The sequence below is a fragment of the Mus musculus genome, chromosome 14 (assembly GCF_000001635.26).
Source record: "Mus musculus strain C57BL/6J chromosome 14, GRCm38.p6 C57BL/6J".
Classification (NCBI taxonomy): domain Eukaryota; kingdom Metazoa; phylum Chordata; class Mammalia; order Rodentia; family Muridae; genus Mus; species Mus musculus.
Window position 1 is genome coordinate 94467239 of NC_000080.6, and position 21319 is coordinate 94488557.

Genomic DNA, 21319 nt, shown 5'->3' on the forward strand with positions numbered 1-21319 from the left:
GAATCATCTAGTTATTCAAATTGAACTTGAATGGCTTTTATATATCAATAGTTTCTCAGTAATAGTAAAATACAATACTGAGGAAATCGCTGCAAGCTCTACTGACAGCAGAAAGATAAATCAGGAGAGGGAAGAAGAAAGTATGGTACTGCATGACATAGTCAATCGTCAATGCTCATTCAAACTGCTAGGGTCTGACACCAGGCTGCTGTCCTGGAAACAACTGTCTGAATTCCATGTACACAATAAGACATGACTCTATTGAGACTCTTTTGCAAAGTACATGTGACATTTACCATGAAGATATGTTCTACATTTTAAAGTCATAGGATGGTATGGAGGTCACCAGGTTATACATATGACAGGTACCCTAAGAATGAGTTCTATTGACTTAGAATCAAAGGTAAAGACAAAAGTCTAGAGAAGAAGAGACTGGGGTAAATATTTGGTGTATTAGGTTTAAGCCTGACAAATGTCACCATGAATTAACAATGTCTACTTCTGGCCCTCAAGGTGGAAAACAGGCATTGACCTAATGAGAGTTTCAATTGCTGTGACTAAACGCTATAACCAAAATGCAAGTTGAAGAGGAAAAGTTTATTTGGCTTATATTTCCATATTTCTGTTCATTTTCAAAAGATACCAGAACAGGAACTCAAACAGGGCAGGAACCTTGAGGCAGAAGCTCATGCAGAGGTCATGGAATGGTATTGCTTATTGGCTCACTCCCCATGGCTTTGTTCGGCATGTTTTCTTATATAAACCAGGACCTTCAGTCCATGTATGGCACTATTCATAATGGGCTGAGCTCTACTCTAAAAATGACTAATTAAGAAAATGCCTTATAGCTGGATATTGTAAATGCATTATCTCAATTGAGGGTTCCTTCTTTCACATTAACATTAGTAGGTATATCAAGTTGTCATAAGAAAGACTACCTACTATTACTGACCTTCTGTGAACTTGACTCATAAGTATATAACTATGAAACAACATTCAATTTATTATTCATCTCCAAGGTCTTACATTAAAACATAAATAACTTTAAATGGTCCACAGGATTTATAAATTCAAACACATAAAAATTTTAGTCTTTTTACAAATCCAATCTCTTAAAATAAAACATTTCTTTTAAAAGTTCAGTCTTTTTAATCTATGAGTTCCTGAAAAAAATCAAAATTAAATTAAATATTTTGTTATTTCCATAAGGAAAGAACCAGGGTACAGTCATAATCAAATCAAAATGAAACCAAAACCACACTCCAACTCCTCAAACAACACAATGTCCACAGTTTCAGATCCATTTCCAATCTAAGAAGGTTGAATCATTTTTGCTCTGCTCTCTGCAGCACACGTAGTCTGTCTTCTAGGCTCTGGCTGTCTCCACTCCACACCTGCTTCTGTAATTGGTGGTAGTCTTGTGGAACTGGCATCTCCGAGACTGCTGGGAACTTCCGCTGCACCTGGACTGCAGTAGCTTCTCATATCCTTATGATGCTAAGCCTCAACTTCTCTGTATGACCTCCTGAGTCCTGGATCTTCAGTTGCTACTAATGCTGCACATATACCAGTGGCCTCTTCTGAATTCTCACAGTGCCAACCCTCAGTACATTTCCTTGATCCCTGCATGCCTTCAAAACTAATACTACCTGGACATTACATTATCACATCTTATTGATAGCATGAGGGACAACTCTGGCTGCCTCTGGTGCATAGCTTTTCAGTATTCCCAGGAGACACTTTCCTGAAGATAGCACCATAGTAATGCTGGTCTCCTAATTACTACTAATGTATCAGCTCCAGATAATGAGTTTCAATTGTTTCAGGAACTCAAATATTTCATTTCAGTGGTGCTGGTTCCTTATTAATTCTTGCTGACATGTCAACCCCATCTGACAAGAATGACAGAATATTAATTTAAAAGAGTGAGTTGTTCTGCTAACATCTTTAATTTTCCCTCTGAAATTTCACAAGCCATACCCCACTATATTTTTAATTGGATATTTTACGTATTTACATTTCAAATGTTATTCCTTTCCCCTGTTTCCCCTCTGGAAACCCCCTCTTCCATTCCCTCTTCCCCTGCTTCTAAGAGGGTGCTCGCCCTCACACCCTCCCACTTCTGCCTCCCAGGCCTCACAATCCTTACACTGGGGAATCAAGCCTTCACAAGACCATGGTCTTCTCCTCCTATTGATGCCAGACAATACCATCTTTTGCTACACATGCAGCTAAAACCATGGGTCCACATATGTACTCTTAGCCTATCGGTTTAGTCCCTGAGAACTCTAAGGGGGGGGGGGGTTCTGGTTGGTTGATATTGTTGTTCTTCCGATAGGGTTGCAAACCCCTTCAGCTCCTTTAGTCCTTTCTATAACACCTCCATTGGGGACCTTATGATCAGACCAATGGCTGGCTGCAAGCTTTTGCCTCTGAATTTGTCAGGCTCTGGAAGAGCCTCTCAGGAAACAGCTGTAACTGGCTCCTATCAACAAGCACTTCTTGGCATCAGCAATACTGTCTGAATTTGGTGTCTGTATATGGGATGGATTCCCAGGTGGGGCAGTCTCTGGGGGGCCATTCCTTCATTCTCTGCTCCACACTTTGTTTCCATATCTCCTTTAAACAGGAACCCTCCTGGGTTAAAATTTTGAAGATGAGTGAGTGGCTCTATCCCCCAAACAGAGGCTTTGCCTAACCTCTGGATATGGTCTTGACAAGTTCTCCCTCTCCTTTGTTGGACATTTCAGCTAATCACATACCTGTTGGGTCTTGAGAGCCTCTTGATTTCCTGGCATCTGAGACTTGCTGGTGGCTAACCCCAGTCCCCCATCCCCCATGGCTACACACCTCTGTCCAAATTCCTGACTCTGTATATCATCTCTCTCATAATGAAAAGTAGAAGCATCCACACTTTTGTCTTCCTTCTTCTTGAGATTCATAAGGTCCTTGAATTGTATCTTGGGTATTCTTTTAAGCTATTATCCACTTATCAGTAAGTAAACACCACGTGTGTTCCTTTGTGATTGGGTTACCTTACTCAGTAAGATAATTTCTAGTTCCATCCATTTGCCTAAGAATTTCAGGAATTCATTGCTTTTAATAGCTGAGTAGTACTCCACTGTATAAATGTACCACATTTTCTGTACCCATTCCTTTGTTGAAGTACATCTGGGTTCTTTCCAGCTTCTGGTTAGTATAAATAATATGCTGTTATAAACATAGTGGAGCATGTGTCCTTGTTGCATGTTGGAGCATCTTTTGGGAATATGTCCAGAAGTGGTATAGCTGGGCCCTCATGCATGTCCAATTTTCTGAAGAACCTCCAGACTGATTTCCAGAGTGGTTGTACAAGCTTTCAATCCCACCCACAATGGAAGAGTGTTCCTCTGTCTCCACATCCTTGCTAGCATCTGCTGTCACCTGAGTTTTTGATCTTAGCCATTCTGACTGGTGTGAGGTGGAATCTCAGCATTATTTTTACTTGCATTTTCTGATGTCTAAGGATGTTGAACATTAATCCCAATACTTAGGAGACAGATACAGGCAGGCAGATCTCTGAGTTCGAGGCCAGACTGGTCTACAGAGTATATTATATATACTGGCTGCACTTCCCACCCACTCTTAACACCACTTTCAATAGTTTTATCTTGCAAATTCCTCAAGAGTATCTCACTGATCTCTCACAACTCAATGGCTTTCCAAGCTTAAAGTTTCAAAATCCTTCTGCAATCCTTAAAATTTGTTAAACATTATCTGGCCTGGCATAGCAATATCTATATTTTAGTACCAATTTGTGCTAGGTAGAGTTTATATAGTTGTGACTAAACACCACCACCAAAAATCAAGTTGGGGAGGAAAGAGATTATTTGTTTTATAGTTGTCTATATTGTTGTTCATCATCAAAGAATGTCAAACAGGAGAGGGAAGTAGAGGCAAAGCTGATGCAGAGACCATGGAGGGATGCTACATAAGGGAGTGTTCAGCATGTTTTTAAACCTACTTTTTAATATAACTCATGGTCATCAGCCATGTATAATTGTTGGACCTTACCCTAGCAACAACTAACCAAGAAATGCCATATAGCTAGATTTTATGGAGGACTTTGATCAACAGAGGCTCCCTCTTTTCAGATAATACTAGTTGGTTTATTAAGTTAACATAGGATAGCCAGAATACCATAAAATCCATTTCATTGAAAATAAAAGCTTTTATGCTTAACATTCCTAATTTCCCTAGTATCCATCTGTGAGTACAAGGATATTTTACAATCTACAATGATAAATAAAATATGACAAGATTTTTAAAAATGGAAATGCATCAGAATTAGACAAAACAAACAAAAGAAAAAGAGCACAAGAATTGCATATAGATGCAGAGACCTACTCATTCCCACACTATAAAGCCCATAGAAACAAACACTGAATGCTATAAAATATATTCAAAGGACATGTAGCATTAAAAACAGAGAAAAATAAGCTAAGTAAGAACTTTTAAAAGTGGTGACAGGATATTATGACATAAGGAAACTCCAATGATCCCACTCAGTATGTGTTGTGTTGCCCATCTACACCTGCACATGCAGACTATATCCTGAGAGTCTGTTTCCCCAGTGAGATTCAGTTGGAGGAAACTACATTTTCTTTTGCAATTTGTTTTCACTTGTACATAGTTTCTGGGCTAGTGTTCACTTCTCCATTCAGTTCTATGTCTCTATTTAATGTGGACCATTTCAGGCTCTGGGCTTGTTGCCTTGGTCTCCATGAGTTCATATGAGTTTTGTTGATGATGTTTTATAGGTAGTTTTTCCTTGATTCCCTCCATTCCCTTTTGGTTCTTTAACTCTTTTTTTTTTTTTTTTTTTTTTTTTTGTCTTCTACAGAGTTTTCTGATTTTCAAGTAGAGGTATTTGATGCTGACATCCTATTTAGGGATGTGGGTTCTAAAGTCTCTAACTCTCTGCATAGCATCTAGCTGTCATTACTCTGTATTTCTTCTGATATACTACAGGAGAAAACTTCTTTAATGATGGCTGAATAAGATATTTATCTGTGACTATAGCATACGGCCATTAAGAGTCATTTTATTATTACATTTTTTAAATTGTATTTGATTTTAACCAAGGCCCCTGGTCTATAAATATCAGGTTCTTGGTCATACATGTAGCATTTAATATAGGCTTTATTTTGCACAGGTGGGCCTTGAGATGAATCAGATATTGATTGATTACTCCCACATGCTTTGCACCACCATTACACTAGCATATATTGCAGGTTATTATTGTGGATTCATAGACTTGTTGCTAGGTTAGTTGTTTCTCCTTTGGTATCATGCAGAGTTACATCCTTTCTAATATATACTACCATTTAGGGGCAAAGGCTTAAAGTAGATGTCAGTTCCACTTATAGGGCATTGCCATCAGTTTGTAAAGAGCTACTTTTAGTCTAGACAAAGCTGTGTAATAAATATCTGATTTCAAGTATTTTAAAAGCAAAAATAAATAATAATAATAGTAATAGTAATAATAAGAGAAGAATGTGAGGGAGAAGAAGAAGAAGAAGAAGAAGAAGAAGAAGAAGAAGAAGAAGAAGAAGAAGAAGAAGAAGAAGAAGAAGAGGAGGAGGAGGAGGAGGAGGAGGAGGAGGAGGAGGAGGAGGAGGAGGAGGAGGAGGAGGAGGAGGAGGAAGAGGAGGAAGGAAGGAAGGAAGGAAGGAAGGAAGGAAGGAAGGAAGGAAGGAAGGAAGGAAGGAGAAGAAGAAGAATTATTGTTTCTCTTTGACAACAGTTGTAGTTGTACTGCCATGGAGATATTTTCATTTCTGAAGCATATAGGATTCATGGCTTTCAGGCTGAAATTGAGGGGCTGGTCTTCATGCATCTTTCTCTCTCTCTGTCTCTCTCTGTCTCTCTCTGTCTCTCTCTGTCTCTCTCTGTCTCTCTCTGTCTCTCTCTGTCTCTCTCTGTCTCTCTCTCTGTCTCTCTCTCTGTCTCTCTCTCTCTCTCTCTCTCTCTCTCTCTCTCTCTCTTTGTCCATCACTACCTTCATAATGCTAATGCCACTGACAATAGTAACAGAAGCTGGCATTGACCTGCAGCTATGATGGGCAATGTGCAAGGCATGGGAGGCTGGGAGAGGCACCAGATGGTGGCTGATTTGGCAGCAGCAGGGCAGCTGGATCATGGGCATAATCTGTCAGATGGGTCTAAGGTCCAGTGATGAATACTTTGGGAGCGAAAACTTCCCCAAAGTGCTACAACTCAGTAAAGCAGCCACTCTCCAGGATTCTGAGTGAAACACTTGTGTACTTTATTCAATGTGGATAGGACATTATAAACATTGAGGACTAGGGTGTGATTCGGTGGTAGATGCTTCCAGTTGGCTCAGTTTGAGGTGATAGTGATCCTTTCTTAGCATGGGAAGGGCTTCAGGTGTTTTTCCTATATGACTGATTGCCAAGATCCTCTCAGTAGAGTGGCATAGAGTGACAGGAACTTGGCCCCACATCTACCATATTCAATTCTGAGTTTGACGGGGTTTGGACTTAATCAACCTTACCAATTCTTCTGTCTGGTGACATTGTTCATTTACCACCACCCCCACCCCCAATATGCTCATGTTATATATGATTGAAAAAAAACACAGAACAAATTTCCTCACAGCATACAAATTTTGTACAGGATTTTACAGCTTATTATTATGAACTAAAGGTCAACTATTTTTGAGACGCGAATATATTTGAAACTTTTTGCCAGGGGCCCTCATAAAATATAATTTTTTTCTTTCATATATTTAGTACCATTGAATATCTCTGCTTTTTCCATAAAAATACTTCCATGGGATACACAGGACTTTTTTCTATACTTATTTCCCTGTATCATGAATGTATTAACTGCAGAGTTTTAGTTTTTGTATTTTTTTCTTTTGTCCTGAGCTTGAATGTTGTATGTACATCAAATGACTTTTGACTTATCACTCAACTCCTCTACCATACTTAGTTTATGGGACATTAGGGGTCAAACTCAAAGCGTCAGTTATTGCTAGCCCATCACTTTGCTATCTGAGCTATATCTTCACCCCAACATGTATACTTTCAGATTTACTTTAGCAAATTAAAATACATATATATCAAACCTTCCTGAATTTTCTGAGCCTGTATTCATTTTGGTAGATGAAATTATCAATGATTGCCACTTGTTTATACAATTATAGAAATTATAAGTTCCTTTGTGATTTATGAAAATTAAAATCCTATTTCTTTTAGTCTCTTTGTACCCAAAATTATTTGGGTATCTTTCTTAAATATGATTACAGTTTCCAGGGAATTTTTATTCTCTTTATTGATTTATAAAGTAAGAATACTAAAGAATACAAAACATTTCCATATGTACTCAATCCTATAATAAATATATATCTGCCATCACTCTCTGTATGTGTACTCTTGGGTTCATATGGACAGTTAACCTCCCCATCTATAATAAGTCAAAAACAAAACCAAAATGCTTCATTTTGACACAGATATTTCTTATCATTCTCGCTGATTGTGAGGGATTGTGTGGGTTTGAATAGAAGGATCTCTATAAATTCATAGATATGAATGTTTGGTCAACAACGAATAGCACTCTTACTTAGGTGGGATGGGTTTGTTAGAATAGGTGTGTGTTTTAGGAGATAGTGTGACATTGTGGGTGAGTTTTGAGATTTTAAAAACCCAAGGCAGCTCCAGTGGCTTTTTCTCTTTTTTTCTGTCTTCAAATTCAAAAGTAGACCTTCCAGCTCCTCTCCAGGACTACATCTATGTGTCTCCATGCATGTTGCCATGCTTCTGTCTATGCTAACAATGGACTAATACTCTGAAACTGTAAGCAAGCCCCAATAAGTGCTTTCCTTTGTAAGAGTTGCCTAGTTATGGTGAAAACAGAACAATTTATTGAGGCAGGCTGGTAGGTCTACCTGTTAATCATTATATTGTTTAGTCATCAAATTTCTCTGAGAGAGGCTCAACTGCTCTAACAATAGGTATTCAAGGATCTTCACAATTTTAATGAATCTCAGCCACAGAGGTTGTAGATGTCAGTAGAGGTTGCTACATATGTGGCTTGAGCCATGGGTCCCTCCATTTGTACTCTTTGGTGGTGTTTTAGTCCCTGGGAACTCTGGGAGTACTGGTTGGTTAATATTGTTGTTCCTCCCATGGGGCTGCAAACCCATTCAGCTCCTTTGGTCCTTTCTCTAGCTCCTCCTTTGGGGACCCTGAGACACTTCATAGGAAAGGGTCTAGAACTGACTACCAGTTCAAAATGTTAAAGCAAAGGAGCACTATGCCAGCAACTAAACAGTATCTGTGAATTCATCAGTCCACATGAAATTTACATGAGACTGCTCTTATTTGAGGAAAAGAAAAACAATTTCCAATTATTCATTTCCCCCTAACTTGTAGGAAACTTTTTGTTTGCTTTTTTTCTGTTTTGAATATATGTGGTAGTAAAGGAAAAGAAGCAATTTTTACATCCAAATGAGATGCAAAATCCAGCCAAATATCTGTAGCATCTACACGAATACTTATTAAAATTTATACTTACCATAGAAACTATACACATGACAACTTAAAAATAAATTGAATTCAAATGTGGACTGTTTCTTTCAAGAAAGATTGAATGCAATTTTATAAAGTTTCTCCCTCCATGACCCTGTATCAAAGATCGGCCCAAATCATTTGTGAACTATCCCAGAAGTGTAAATGGAGCCAGATTCTCAGTGCTTCCCTCAGAGCAGAGACCAACATCTATAATTAAATTATGGATTATGATAACTTTATTACCCGTCAACTTGGCATTAAGCAGTGCGAATCACAGCATGGGGTCTCTGTCAGCCTGCACTCTTGGGATGAGTATTCAGATGAGACCATTAGAGCTGAAAATAAAAACTGGCTTCCAGATCTCTGCCAAGGAGATAATGTCCTTCTGCTTTGTTTCAATGAGACAAGAAGAACCAGCACAGGAAATTATGTTCTCATAGGACATATGTTTTGTTTCTTTTTAAAAAAAAACAAAAACAAAAACAAAAAAAAAACCATTTTCTAACTTTCTTAAAGAATACTAAGAAAATAGAAAATGGCTTAATTGCTAAATATGAAATGTCTTAGATTACTACACAAAGCTAAGGTAAAGGTTTCCCCCCAAAGAAGAGGCCAATCCACGGGTATATGAGGATAGCTCTCCTCTGGCCTTGCCACTAAAACATGTTTAAAATACCTAAAACCATATAATCTCAACAAGCATTTATCTAATAGCAAACATTTGCTTATTTTATTTTATTAACCATGTACCTATATTAGATGTTATTATAGTTTAGAATAGATTTAAGTGCCCTCTACTCCCCCAACCCCATGTGTTAAATACATGTTATCTTCACTGTTATTGACTGGAGGTAGTAGAGCCTTGAAGAGTTAAGGCCTGTTGGGAGTTCTTCAACACATTATAGGAAAGATCTCAGCCCTTGTAGAGTATAATGGGACCCTAGCAACTTCCTCTCTCTCTCTCTCTCTCTCTCTCTCTCTCTCTCTCTCTCTCTCTCTCTCTCTCTCTCTCTCTCTCTCTCTCTCTTCCTACTGAAGAGCTGAGAAGTATCTGTTTGTAGTCACTCGGCCTGATACACTGCTTTGTTCAAACTCAAACGCAGTAAGCCTAACCATTAGCCGAAATCTCTAAAACTGAGTTGCAAAACAAATCTTTTATTCATTCATAGGAAGATTCTTGATAAAAAAAAATGTATGAAGATGAAAAGCTGACCAAATTCAATTTGCTAGCAAATTATATATACAATTATATAGTTGTATAGTTGCATATATAGTTATCGTTATGTTGATAGTATAGTTGTATATAAATGTAGCTAGATGGCGTCTAATTTACTTAGTTCTTTCTATTGAATTTAGTGATTGCTGCAATTTTAATGATGAAAAGTAGAAGACAGGATATTTAGACTAGAAACACAACTATTAAATAGATGTTGAGGTCTACACACAGTTATGTAAATGGCATTGACTTTGCAATGTTTCTTTGTTAATTTTTAAAGTTTTGACCAATATGTGACACTCAGGTATGGAACAATAATGCAGAGATTATAAAATTATATCCTATTTTTGATATTGATCTTTTGTTATTTTTGTTGCCAAATAATGACATGTACGTTATGTTTATAAGTCTGCAAAAGTGAAGGAGGTAATTTTTTGGAAGATAACATTTAATCACAGTGTTTCTGTGACCTTTCACAAGAAGAGCAGCAAAAGCTTTTGTTTATCTGAGGAGAGCAAGAGTTGATAATCGGTAGGGCATGGCATAACAACATATGTGCAGGCATGGAAAAATGGCACATTGAAATGATTAGCATGTAGAATTATGGGTGTTAATGAATATAATAAAAAATGTTTTATCAGTAGATGCCTGAAATTATGGTCCAGCTGCTGTTCACCTGAAATGCTGGTCAAGCTGTAGTGACAGAGTGTAAGCAATAGTAACATTTCTCCATACCTTGACCTATTTCATTCATCTGTCCAGGCTTCAGATCCTGTGTACCTGTCCAAGATAATTAAGACATCGTAATATCATCAGTGTGACTGACCCCACAAAAGGAAGTTGGAGTAGGTCAAGTGAGATTAGAACTTTCTAAGATTTATTATAACTACGAGCCATCTGCATGCAAATTGACCACTCTCCAGCACTTCTGCCGATATGCTTTGCCACACAGCAAGAAACCAAAGAGCTCTAATAGCCAATTGATATTAATAATTAATTCAAACATTGCTCTATGCCTGGCCTTTATCCTGTGATTGGCAGGTGAGGCTGCAGTTTATTGAAATGTACCACTGACAATTAGGAAATGTCACTCTGGTGCACATTCCTCTGCCCACACACCCCTTTAATAAAGCTCTTTTAATACCTCTAGTACCTAAAGTCTACCTAAATTATGCAAAACCTCGGTCTTATTTTTAAAGAAGAGAGGAGCCATAATGTATCTAAAGCTATTCAGGTCCTTTTAACTGCAAACACCTAAACCATTAATGTGAGTTCGAAAGTGGAAGTAGGAGAGGAAAGCCTATGTCCATTTCTAGAGTAAAATCATTAAGATTTAAAGAGCTTGGAACAGGAGTGATGTACTGGGCTTTCATTTTATTCTTAGGAACTCAAGTTTTAAAATTACTTCAAGTCTAGTGGTTTTGCTCATATCAGACTTTCTGCAGACCTGATGAGACTTGTATTCAAAGAGAAGGAAATCTCCAAAAAGAAAAATGGTCATAATAAAACTAAATAAAATATAAAATATAGCTATTTCTCTATGTGTAAGACGATAACAATATATTTTTGAAACTAAGTTGTATCTGTTTTCATGTATTTTGTGTATGTGTGAATGTGTGTGTGTGTGTGTGTGTGTGTGTGTGTGTGTGTGTGTTGCTTATATCTGTGCTTCTCCATGCCTGTGGAAGTCAGAGAGTAGATAATAGGAGTCAGTAATCTCCATTTACTGAGTGAGTGCCCAGGGTTGAACGAAGTCAAGTCATCAAGCACCTAGAAATAGCTGAGACATTTTTTTCTTCAATGTTTAATATTTATATTAAAAATAATGAACTGCTTTATACAGGTAAGGCAATGTGTTGTTGTATTTATTCAAACAGAACATATCAAATTTTTATCTATCTTGTTACTGAGGAGAATAGTCAGTTTAGGTTAAAGAATTTATGTAAGTTATAAAATAATCACACAGTCCATAATTATCATTGCTTCTCTGCATTCATGCACACTGTGGAGGTTATCATGATCTTTCACATAACAGTACATTAAAAAGGAAATGTTAAAGAAACATTAAATATGAAAGATATGTCATCTGACAAAATTAGAATGAGGCCATGCATATTTCATGATTTTACATGATTTAAATTGCACTCAAATATATTTTGTCTGTTCTCTAATCTTATACAGCTGTGGCTAATGTTTTGGCTTATATAACAGAAGTTAGATAATCATTTGTATTGTTATACACTAAAATAATAAAAAAAGAACAAACTACTTACAGATGTCAAAGGATACAAATTTGAGCAAAAAATGTATTCATTTTTTGGACTCCATCTGTCTGTAATTTACTTAACGCAGGGTGTTGCAGTTGTCCTTCGGATGTCAAGCGTCCTAGGCCAGTTCATTTTGATGAAGGTGAGTTATTCTACATCATCTGGACAGAAGCCTGTGCTATTCTTAGTTGCTATAACCAGCTGCATTACTGAGAGAAGGCTCTGTCCTTACGCATTATAGATGGATAGCTTCAGATAAGAAAAAGCTATCTTGTTGAATGGTGGCCAGAATTTTGATGTTTCTGTCTCACAGGTGATAGGGTTATCATTCACATCTCCAGGTGATTTGAGAAGATGGCTGTCTGGAGCAATAGATAAAGACTCATTGGACTGTTACAGAGAAAAAGAAATTCAAGGGAGGCTTGGGAATTCGTTATTAGGAAGCAAGAATCATGGCTCTCAGGCAAAGAGGATAAAGGGAAAGAAAATGTGTGAAAAGCCGACTGGCTTTTCTTTATGACAGCATATTCTGTTCTGTTGGCTTATGTAAAATAGCTTAGAAGATTAGCTCTGTATCAACCTACTTGGTGTTTTTCTTTAATCAAGCAATGTGGTGATATTTTTGGAGTAAGCCAGAACAATTCAAATGGTAACATAAGCTGTAATTACATAATATTGATAATCTGCTTTACAGTAGGCTGGAGGATATCACAAACGAGGGGATTGGTTTTATGCTGATATAATTCCTTCCTCCTTCAATTTATTTTTATTTGGTGGAATTATTTAAAATAAAATAATGCCCTCTGTGCATTTTTAAACTTCATGGGTTACACAGGTAATTATGTATTTTATTTCTTTACGAAACGGAATGGTCAAGCTATGTTAAGATTTGTAATGACAAGAAAATGCCCAGGAATGTAATTGAGGGAAAGTTTTTAAAGTTCAAATCAGCATGATTAGGTATTTGTCTCGCTATACTTAATAAGTAAATATATTTAATGTTTCCTTTATTCAACCTATTCATCTTTTACAGAGAATAAAAATATAATCCATGAGAAAGTACAGGCATGATGAATGTCATGAACAAATTCTACTTAGTGAAGTATCACCTTTTTTTATGCTGCTACTTATTTAGTATGTTGAAAGAGTTTGCAAAAGTTTCATCCCTTAAATCAAGGCTACATTATAGCAGGAAGGTGGTTTTAGTGTTGATTTTGGAGGCACGTGGACTTTGATTGCAATGAATTATTAATTTAAGGGACCATAAACGACTGCAAAAGTAGTTTTTTTATTCAATTTTTAAATTTGTTTTAAGTCTACTTAAATTCCACATCATGAATAAGCCACCTGCCCCTCCTCCACGTTCCTGGTGTCAATTTAAATGAATCTCAATACATGCATTACATGCATGGTCATGACATATGAAAGAATGTATAAATGAGGCCAGATTGTAATGAAACTGAATTTTAATGGGAAATTTTGAACAGTGACCATTATCTCTGAGAATTTTCTCTTAAAATTCTGGTTTGTCTTGAATTAATTTTTGTTCTTGTGTTAACGCCTCACACCCCATGTGTGGAGGGTAGAGAACAACTTTCAGAAGTCTGCTTTACATCTTGCATCATGTAGAGACAGGTTTGCTCACATAGCTGCTGCTCCTCATAGTCCAGTCGTCCTGTCCTCAGAGCTTCAGAGAATATTCCTGTCTCTGTCTTCCATCGCCTCATAAGAAGACTAGGATTGTAGGTATACACCATTGCATCCAGAATTTTATGTTGATTCAAGAGATCTTTATCTTTCTGTCTGTCTATCTATCTATTCATTCATTTATTCATTCACTCATTGTAGCATAAGGCCTATAGAGATAGCTACACAAAATAATCATTAATAATACACATTACTTAGTTATCATTTAGTGTATGACAGTCTGAAAGTTTTTAAGATTAGACCTAAACCTATTACACTGACTCATGCTAGTATTCCCAGATATCATTGGGGTATTGCCTGGGATTTCATAAACTCTGCACATTGATTTTGTGGGAAAATATCATTGAAAATTATTTAGAAGGTAAAACCAAATAAATCATCTACTAATCAAAGGTTTTAGATTTTTCAAAGAAGGTACTTAACTTGGAAAAGAAGATTAAAAACTATTGCTTCCAATATAAAATGTCTCAAGAATTTCATTTTTGTCCCAAACTAGTGTTAATATTTGGGGATAATATTAAGCTTTTGATAACTGGTTGGACCCAGGAAACTTATAAATCCTAGATAGTGGCCTTTAAAGGTTATACCCTAGCTCTGCTTTTGTCCAGCTCTCTCCTTCCTTGTTCACTATGAGGTACAGTACCCTGTATCAAAGCCACTTCAATCATAGACAGAAGCCACTCCTGCTACCAAGGTTTCCATACCACAAGGATGACAGTCTCTGAAACTATTAACAGAAATAAATCTTACCTCTCTTAAATTGTTAATCAAATTTTTGGCACAGTGATGGGAGCAGATATATTATATATTTGATATTTAATTTATGATTTATACCTGAAAAGTTTGAGCAACTATACATAGGGGCATTATTTTGATGGAATACTACTCAGCTATTAAAAACAATGAATTTATGAAATTCTTAGGCAAATTAATGGATCTGGAGGATATCATCCTGAGTGAGGTAACCCAACCACAAAAGAACACACATAATATGCACTCACTGATAAGTGGATATTAGACCAGAAACTTAGAACACCCAAGACACAATTTGCAAAACACATGAAATTCAAGAAGAAGGAAGAACAAAGTGTGGATACTTAGTTCCTTCTTAGAAGGGGGAACAAAATACCCATGGAAGGAGTTACAGAGACAAAATTCAGAGCTGAGACAGAAGGAAGGACCATCCAGAGACTGCCCCACCCGGGGATCCATCCCATAAACAACCACCAAACCCAGACACTATTGCATATGTCAGCAAGATTTTGCTGACAGGACCCTGATACAGCTATCTCTTGTGAGGCTTTGCCAGTGCCTGGAAAATAGAGAAGTGGATGCTCACAGTCATCTATTGGATGAAATACAGGGCCCTCAATGAAGAAGCTAGAGAAAGTACCCAAGGAGCTAACGGGCTCTGCATCCCTATAGGATGAACAACAATATGAACTAACCTGTACACCCCAGAGCTTGTGTCTCTAGTTGCATATGTAGCAGAGGATGGCCTGGTAAGCCATCAATGGGAAGAGAGGCCCTTGGTCTTGTGATGATTATATGCCCCAGTAAAGGGGAATGCCAGGGCCAGGAAGTGGGAGTGGGTGGGTTGGGGAGCAAGGTCGGAGGAGGATTTAGGGGACTTTTGGAGAGGAAACTAAGCAAGGGGATAGCATTTGAAATGTAAAGGAAGAAAATATCTAATAAAAATACGCTACGATACCAAAGGAAAAATATAAATCTGTAGTTTCATTGCTGTGTATTTTTTCCATAAGAATTGATACACATTTTTTAGAGAAAATATGAAAACTGGTCATTCTTTCTACTAAAAAGTAAAGCACAAATTCAGCCTATGCATCATTTCTCATCACTTGGAGTTACTGTTTTAGAAGTTGACATTATGTCAAATATGTCCCAAGGGTAAGAGATCATATTTATCATTGTTTTAGAAATGTGGGCAATACATAAAATGACTGCATAATATTTGCTTGCATGCTTTGGATCCACTTTACATTTGTTCAATTGGATTTCTTTAATACTTTCCTCACTTAAGTTCTCCAATGAAATGAAAATTTATATGGGCCCCTGAGTAACATATTATTTTAAAAAAAATAAGCATTATAGCATATTTATTATTCAAATATCACTCTTTGTTCATGTTTCGAAAAATGGCGATCATAAGCAATACTCTTATATTTGATTGTGAGCCTGGCCTTTAAACGCTAAGTCATCTTGTAATGCAGTGTTCTAACAAGATATCCTGAGGAGAGGAGGTCTGCTCTTTTCTGAAAGAAACAGGGAGTTGATCTGGGGTAGAGGGTTAATGGGGTGTCAGAGGGACTAGGAATCATGGAGGGAAAGGAAAAAGAGAAAAATACCTTTGTGAAAATGTTAATATTACATTGATATTCATTATCACTAAGGCAAAATGATTTAACTTTTTAAAAGAAGAGAGGGAGAGAGAGAGAGAGAGAGAGAGAGAGAGAGAGAGAGATATTTCTTGTGGGCTCTTGCTCTGAGGATTTATTGAATTCTCAGTTGAATACAATGAGTCAAAACAGTGTCAAGAATAACTTTGTGGCAGTGGGGGCTTTTTGAAGAATTCCAGAAAGCCAAGTGAGACAGGAAGGACTCAGATAAGATACATCTGTCAAGAGCATGCCTACAGACTGCTACATCCTCCAAGCCCCAGTTCTTCATGTCCCCACCACTCCATCACTTCCTCTGGTATTGGCTTTTCCAAAAGACCTGAAAGAAACAAAACTTGGCACATGGTGTAAGAGGTAGTTCACTTGTCAAAGGTTATAAGATGTGGGAGTTGTTGCAGCACGATTGGTACTGTTAAAATTGATACTGATGGAATATGAGGAAGATGATTCCTTTCTCTGTGGCACACCAGGATGCACAGAAGAGAAACCCCATTCAGCATGTATATAATCTTGGGTCTCCCTAAGTGGCTTATTTCCAACAGCCAGTCCTCACCTTGTAAAATTTTCACAAACTTCACAATAACACATGTTTGCAACTGAGGATTCAAACCATAAGTGAACAGATTACATTTGTTTATTTAATTCATGGAAAGAACTTTCAGTGATTCATGCTGACATGAAGTATTTAACATAACATAATCATAACAATATTAAGTAATATTTATTTATTATAATTATTCCCTGTTGGAATTTCTAAGGGGAAATCACAAAACAACAAATAATGTGGTGTTAGAGCTAGAGAAGGAGATCACTGTGAATCCAGTCTTTTTTTTTTTTTTTTCCCATAGGATCTAAGTTCAGTATCTGGCACCTATATCTGGTGGCTCAAACCACTCTATTTAGAGCACCAGGGCTAACTGGTGCCTCAGTTATCCATAGGCATTTATACTTAGCATGAGCACACACACACACACACACACACACACACACACACACTTAAATAAAAATAAAGTGACTCTTCTTCTTCTTCTTCTTCTTCTTCTTCTTCCTCCTCCTCCTCCTCCTCCTCCTCCTCCTCCTCCTCCTCCTCCTCCTCCTCCTCCTCTTCTTCTTCTTCTTCTTCTTCTTCTTCTTCTTCTTCTTCTTCTTCTTCTTCTTCTTCTTCTTCTTCTTCTTGTTTTTCAAGACAGGGTTTCACTGTGTAGCCCTGGCTGTCCTGAAACTCACTTTGTAGACCAGGCTGGCCTCGAACTCAGAAATCCGCCTGCCTCTGCCTCCCGAGTGCTGGAATTAAAGGCATACGCCATCATGCCTGGTTATATCATAAAATTTTTATACTTACATTATACATTATTGGATAAGTTTTCACAAAAACTTAAACATAAGAATATTCAAAGTGTATAGAAACTTCATATTGTTTCTTAGATAAAAATACTACATTGTTTCTAGATACACAAAGCTCAGTAGCACAAACCCTAAATAAACTAATAAGAATATATATCAAATGCAGCATGATATAACATATAGAAACATATATACGTATGTGTGTATATTTTAAGTTCTATAGTATGAGGAGTAACATTGGAGGTTATATTAGCTTGAGATTTTTGTCAGACATTTATAAAATGTATGCTAACATTTATTTGGAAATTCTGAAATAGCTACAGTGTAAAGCAAACTGTACACTAAAACCCGTTTTATGAGTAAATCTTAGTTTTTTTATATTTTAATCATAAAATATTATGTAAAGAACTAAGTATGTCCTTAAAATTATTTTATTGATTGTTAAAATTAAACTAAGAATCTTTCTTAGATCTTTGATTTTAAACTAAATGGTATCAACATTATTCAATGTATGTAGACATATTACTGACAAACACTTAGCTGATATATCGAGAAAACATATTGTTTTATTATTTTGAATTTTCCTACAGCTTTTATATCATTATATTATACAATTTATTTTCTAAATGTACGAATCCCTCTGTTGTTCACTTATTTTATCCTGTAGTTTGGTTCCTCCTATAAGGAAAAGAATTAGTGGTGTTCGGCCTGGATAAATGGGATTCATAATAGCACCATTCAGAGCTGTTGAATGCTAATTATCCACTTCACAGATAATTAGTGATTAAAAAGAAAGAACACAAGAAAGAGCAGAAAATTTGATTTTATTAAAGATTAGACAGAATTATTAGGTTGGAACCAATAATTCAGGAAGTAGAACACCGAATTTTATTTTTAATCTATATAATGCCCTGTTCATTATTAGAAAAGAATTTTTAAAATCATTAATTTTTTTTCCTTTATTGAACATAGCAGAAGGGATAGAGATATCTCTAAAAAATTGCTTTTACTAATTTTATATTCAACTAAATTTTATCACAAATGTGCTAATGCATTTGCAATTTAAAACACAATAATCTTAATGTATTAGTATCAAATACTTAAGTTTATGCAATTTGTTTAAGAATTTTTAACACATTAACATTATATGCCATATCCTCTGCTAAAAATTCTGTACTTCGTAGGTATTTTATTAGGAATGACAAGAACATTTTAAGCACGTTTTGACAAAATCATGTACAGTTTGAACATTTAGAAAGTCTGGTAAGAAATATATATATATATATATATATATATATATATATATATATATATATATATACATATAAAAAAAGGTCTGTTTGAGGATACATATCCTATGCTCAGTCTTAAGCATTGGAGAAGCTGGTGAAGGCTGTTGGAAATTAGTAAAGATTCCCCTTTGAATAAAATCTACAAGCATAAACATCTCACCAACATGACCATCCACACTGAGAACAATGCTAATATGAATGGAAACATCAAAGTGGATGAGGAAAGCCCATGAGGTGTGAGCACTACATGGAACAATAGGCAACCGAGTAAAGCTGGACTTGGGAGAGGTTATCTTCCAGAAGGAAGAGCCCACTGCTTGCCCACTGCTGAGAAGTCAGCACCCAAAGCATATCTACAAGTAACCATATACAGACTCAACAGATCATATTCAGAAATACATACGTACCTATGTTTATGCTTCTACATGGAATAACAATTGGTTAAAGGGGAGTCAATGAGCGTGAAGGAGAGTGGGACTGATTTATGGAAAGGTTTGCAGGACAAGGAAAGGTAGTGTGATATGTTATGATTATGTTATTATCTCAAAAATAAAATGACAAATATGATTTGTACAGTAAATCAAAAAAGAAAACTTCCAAAAATGGGCTGTTTTACTGTGTACTATGCTTTGAATCTGAAGCACTGACTTTGGGATCCTGTTTTCAATGACCCCTCCCAAGCTTGTGGTGCTATTTTGGGAGGAGCAGAGTTTTCATAGGTGGAACAGCTGACTACGTTATGTCAGTGTGGATGCCCTGGAAAATGAATCTGAGGTTCTACTCTAGCTGTACCTGGTTATATACCACAGAATCAGCTGCTGCTTTAAGCCTTCCCCATTATAGACAGAGGAGCCAGGATAAACTTTTCCTCTAGGGTCCTGGGACAGAGACATTATAGAAACTTATAAATTGACTTGTGTCCTGCACATCATATGAAGCTCCAAGCAAGTCCACCAATTTATAAGGCTTTATGTTTGTTCTAAACGTCCTATAACATATGACAGAAGCTGTCATGGCATTAAATCAAAGTTTTTATATTAAAAGTCATGCATACAAATTTTAATATTTATATCAAGTTCTCTGAACATTCATGCTAAACTTTAGGCATCATGTAAATCATCTATATCTAAGCAGTAATTTGGGGCTCCTTATATATTAATTTTTAAAATTTTTATATTAATCAGATATTTTCTGTAGGTGTTAATGTTTCAGTGTTTGAAAATATGTATTCTTACAATTATAAATAGAGTAGAATTACTATGACTTATTTTTCAGATTTACTATTTATATATAACAAATTGCTATTATTCTCTAAGTGTTGAAATAAAATCTTTAGTAAAAGATTTTTTTCTTCATAAAAAGGGACCAACATAGATACTTATATCATTAAGAAAATAATCAAGGTTTCTTGCAAGTTTTGTGAGATGTGAAACCATACTCTGTATACAAGCCAGTATAAGGAGCAATATTAAAATATCTGTGAAGCATCAATATCACGTCTTATTCCTATGCATATGCCTTATCCAAAATAAATACCAATGAGAATTTGGTTTCTTTTGTGAAAACCATGTGAGTCTGTGAAGTGACACTGAACAAAACTGATGGCTCTCTAATCAATAGGCTATGAGAATGAACTATCACATCTTAGCATTATACACCTTATCTCAACCTGGAGGTAGTTTGATGAAAATGGATGGCTAGCTCCTAATTCATGAAATGACAGTGGGGAATGAAATGGGTGCTACCTACAGCTGTAGCTGTGGGTTCGCTTTTGGGTACACTTTGCTTTAAGAAACCCTGGCAAAATTTTCCTACTGGTAAGAAAAAAAAATAAAGAAAAAAAAAAAGAAAAATTCTCTACAGTGTTGTCTACATGGTGGTCCCTTAAGGGCATTGCCCATTTTGTATGTATTTTGTGGTAGGGAACTCCCTTTTATATATCTGCTTCAAAAGAATCCAAATCTCCTTGAGACCCAGGCTGAGTATTCTAGAAATATTGTGATTAGTCTCTTGAGGTTTACATTTGAGCATTGGGCTGGCATGTACAAGGGTATGCAGTCCAGTGGTGTTCATATCTGCATGTAGAAGGGAAACAATTACAACACAGAACTGAATTTAAAGTGGAATAAGAAACTAGAGATAATTACTAAATGCCTTATTAATTTTCTTTCACACCTTTTGATACAATTTGATTTTAAGAAGTTTCCTTAAAAAGTAAAAACTTAAAATACTTCTGAGAGTTTTTGTTCTTTGTATAGCTCTGCTTTCTTTCTTCTTCTTAGAGTAGATATTCATCCCAGTTCTCATAACCATGAATCAATGTGTCCCCAGCATCTTCTACAGAGGAACACACTTGCTTTGACGTCCTGTACTTAGTGGGGGGGGGGGGAGTTTCACAACAGCAGAATAACATTTAAGTTTTGAAAGTTCTGGTCCTTCTTTTTCTAAATTGAGAGAAACATTCTGATCATGAAAACATGTTATGAATATTAAAATTGTG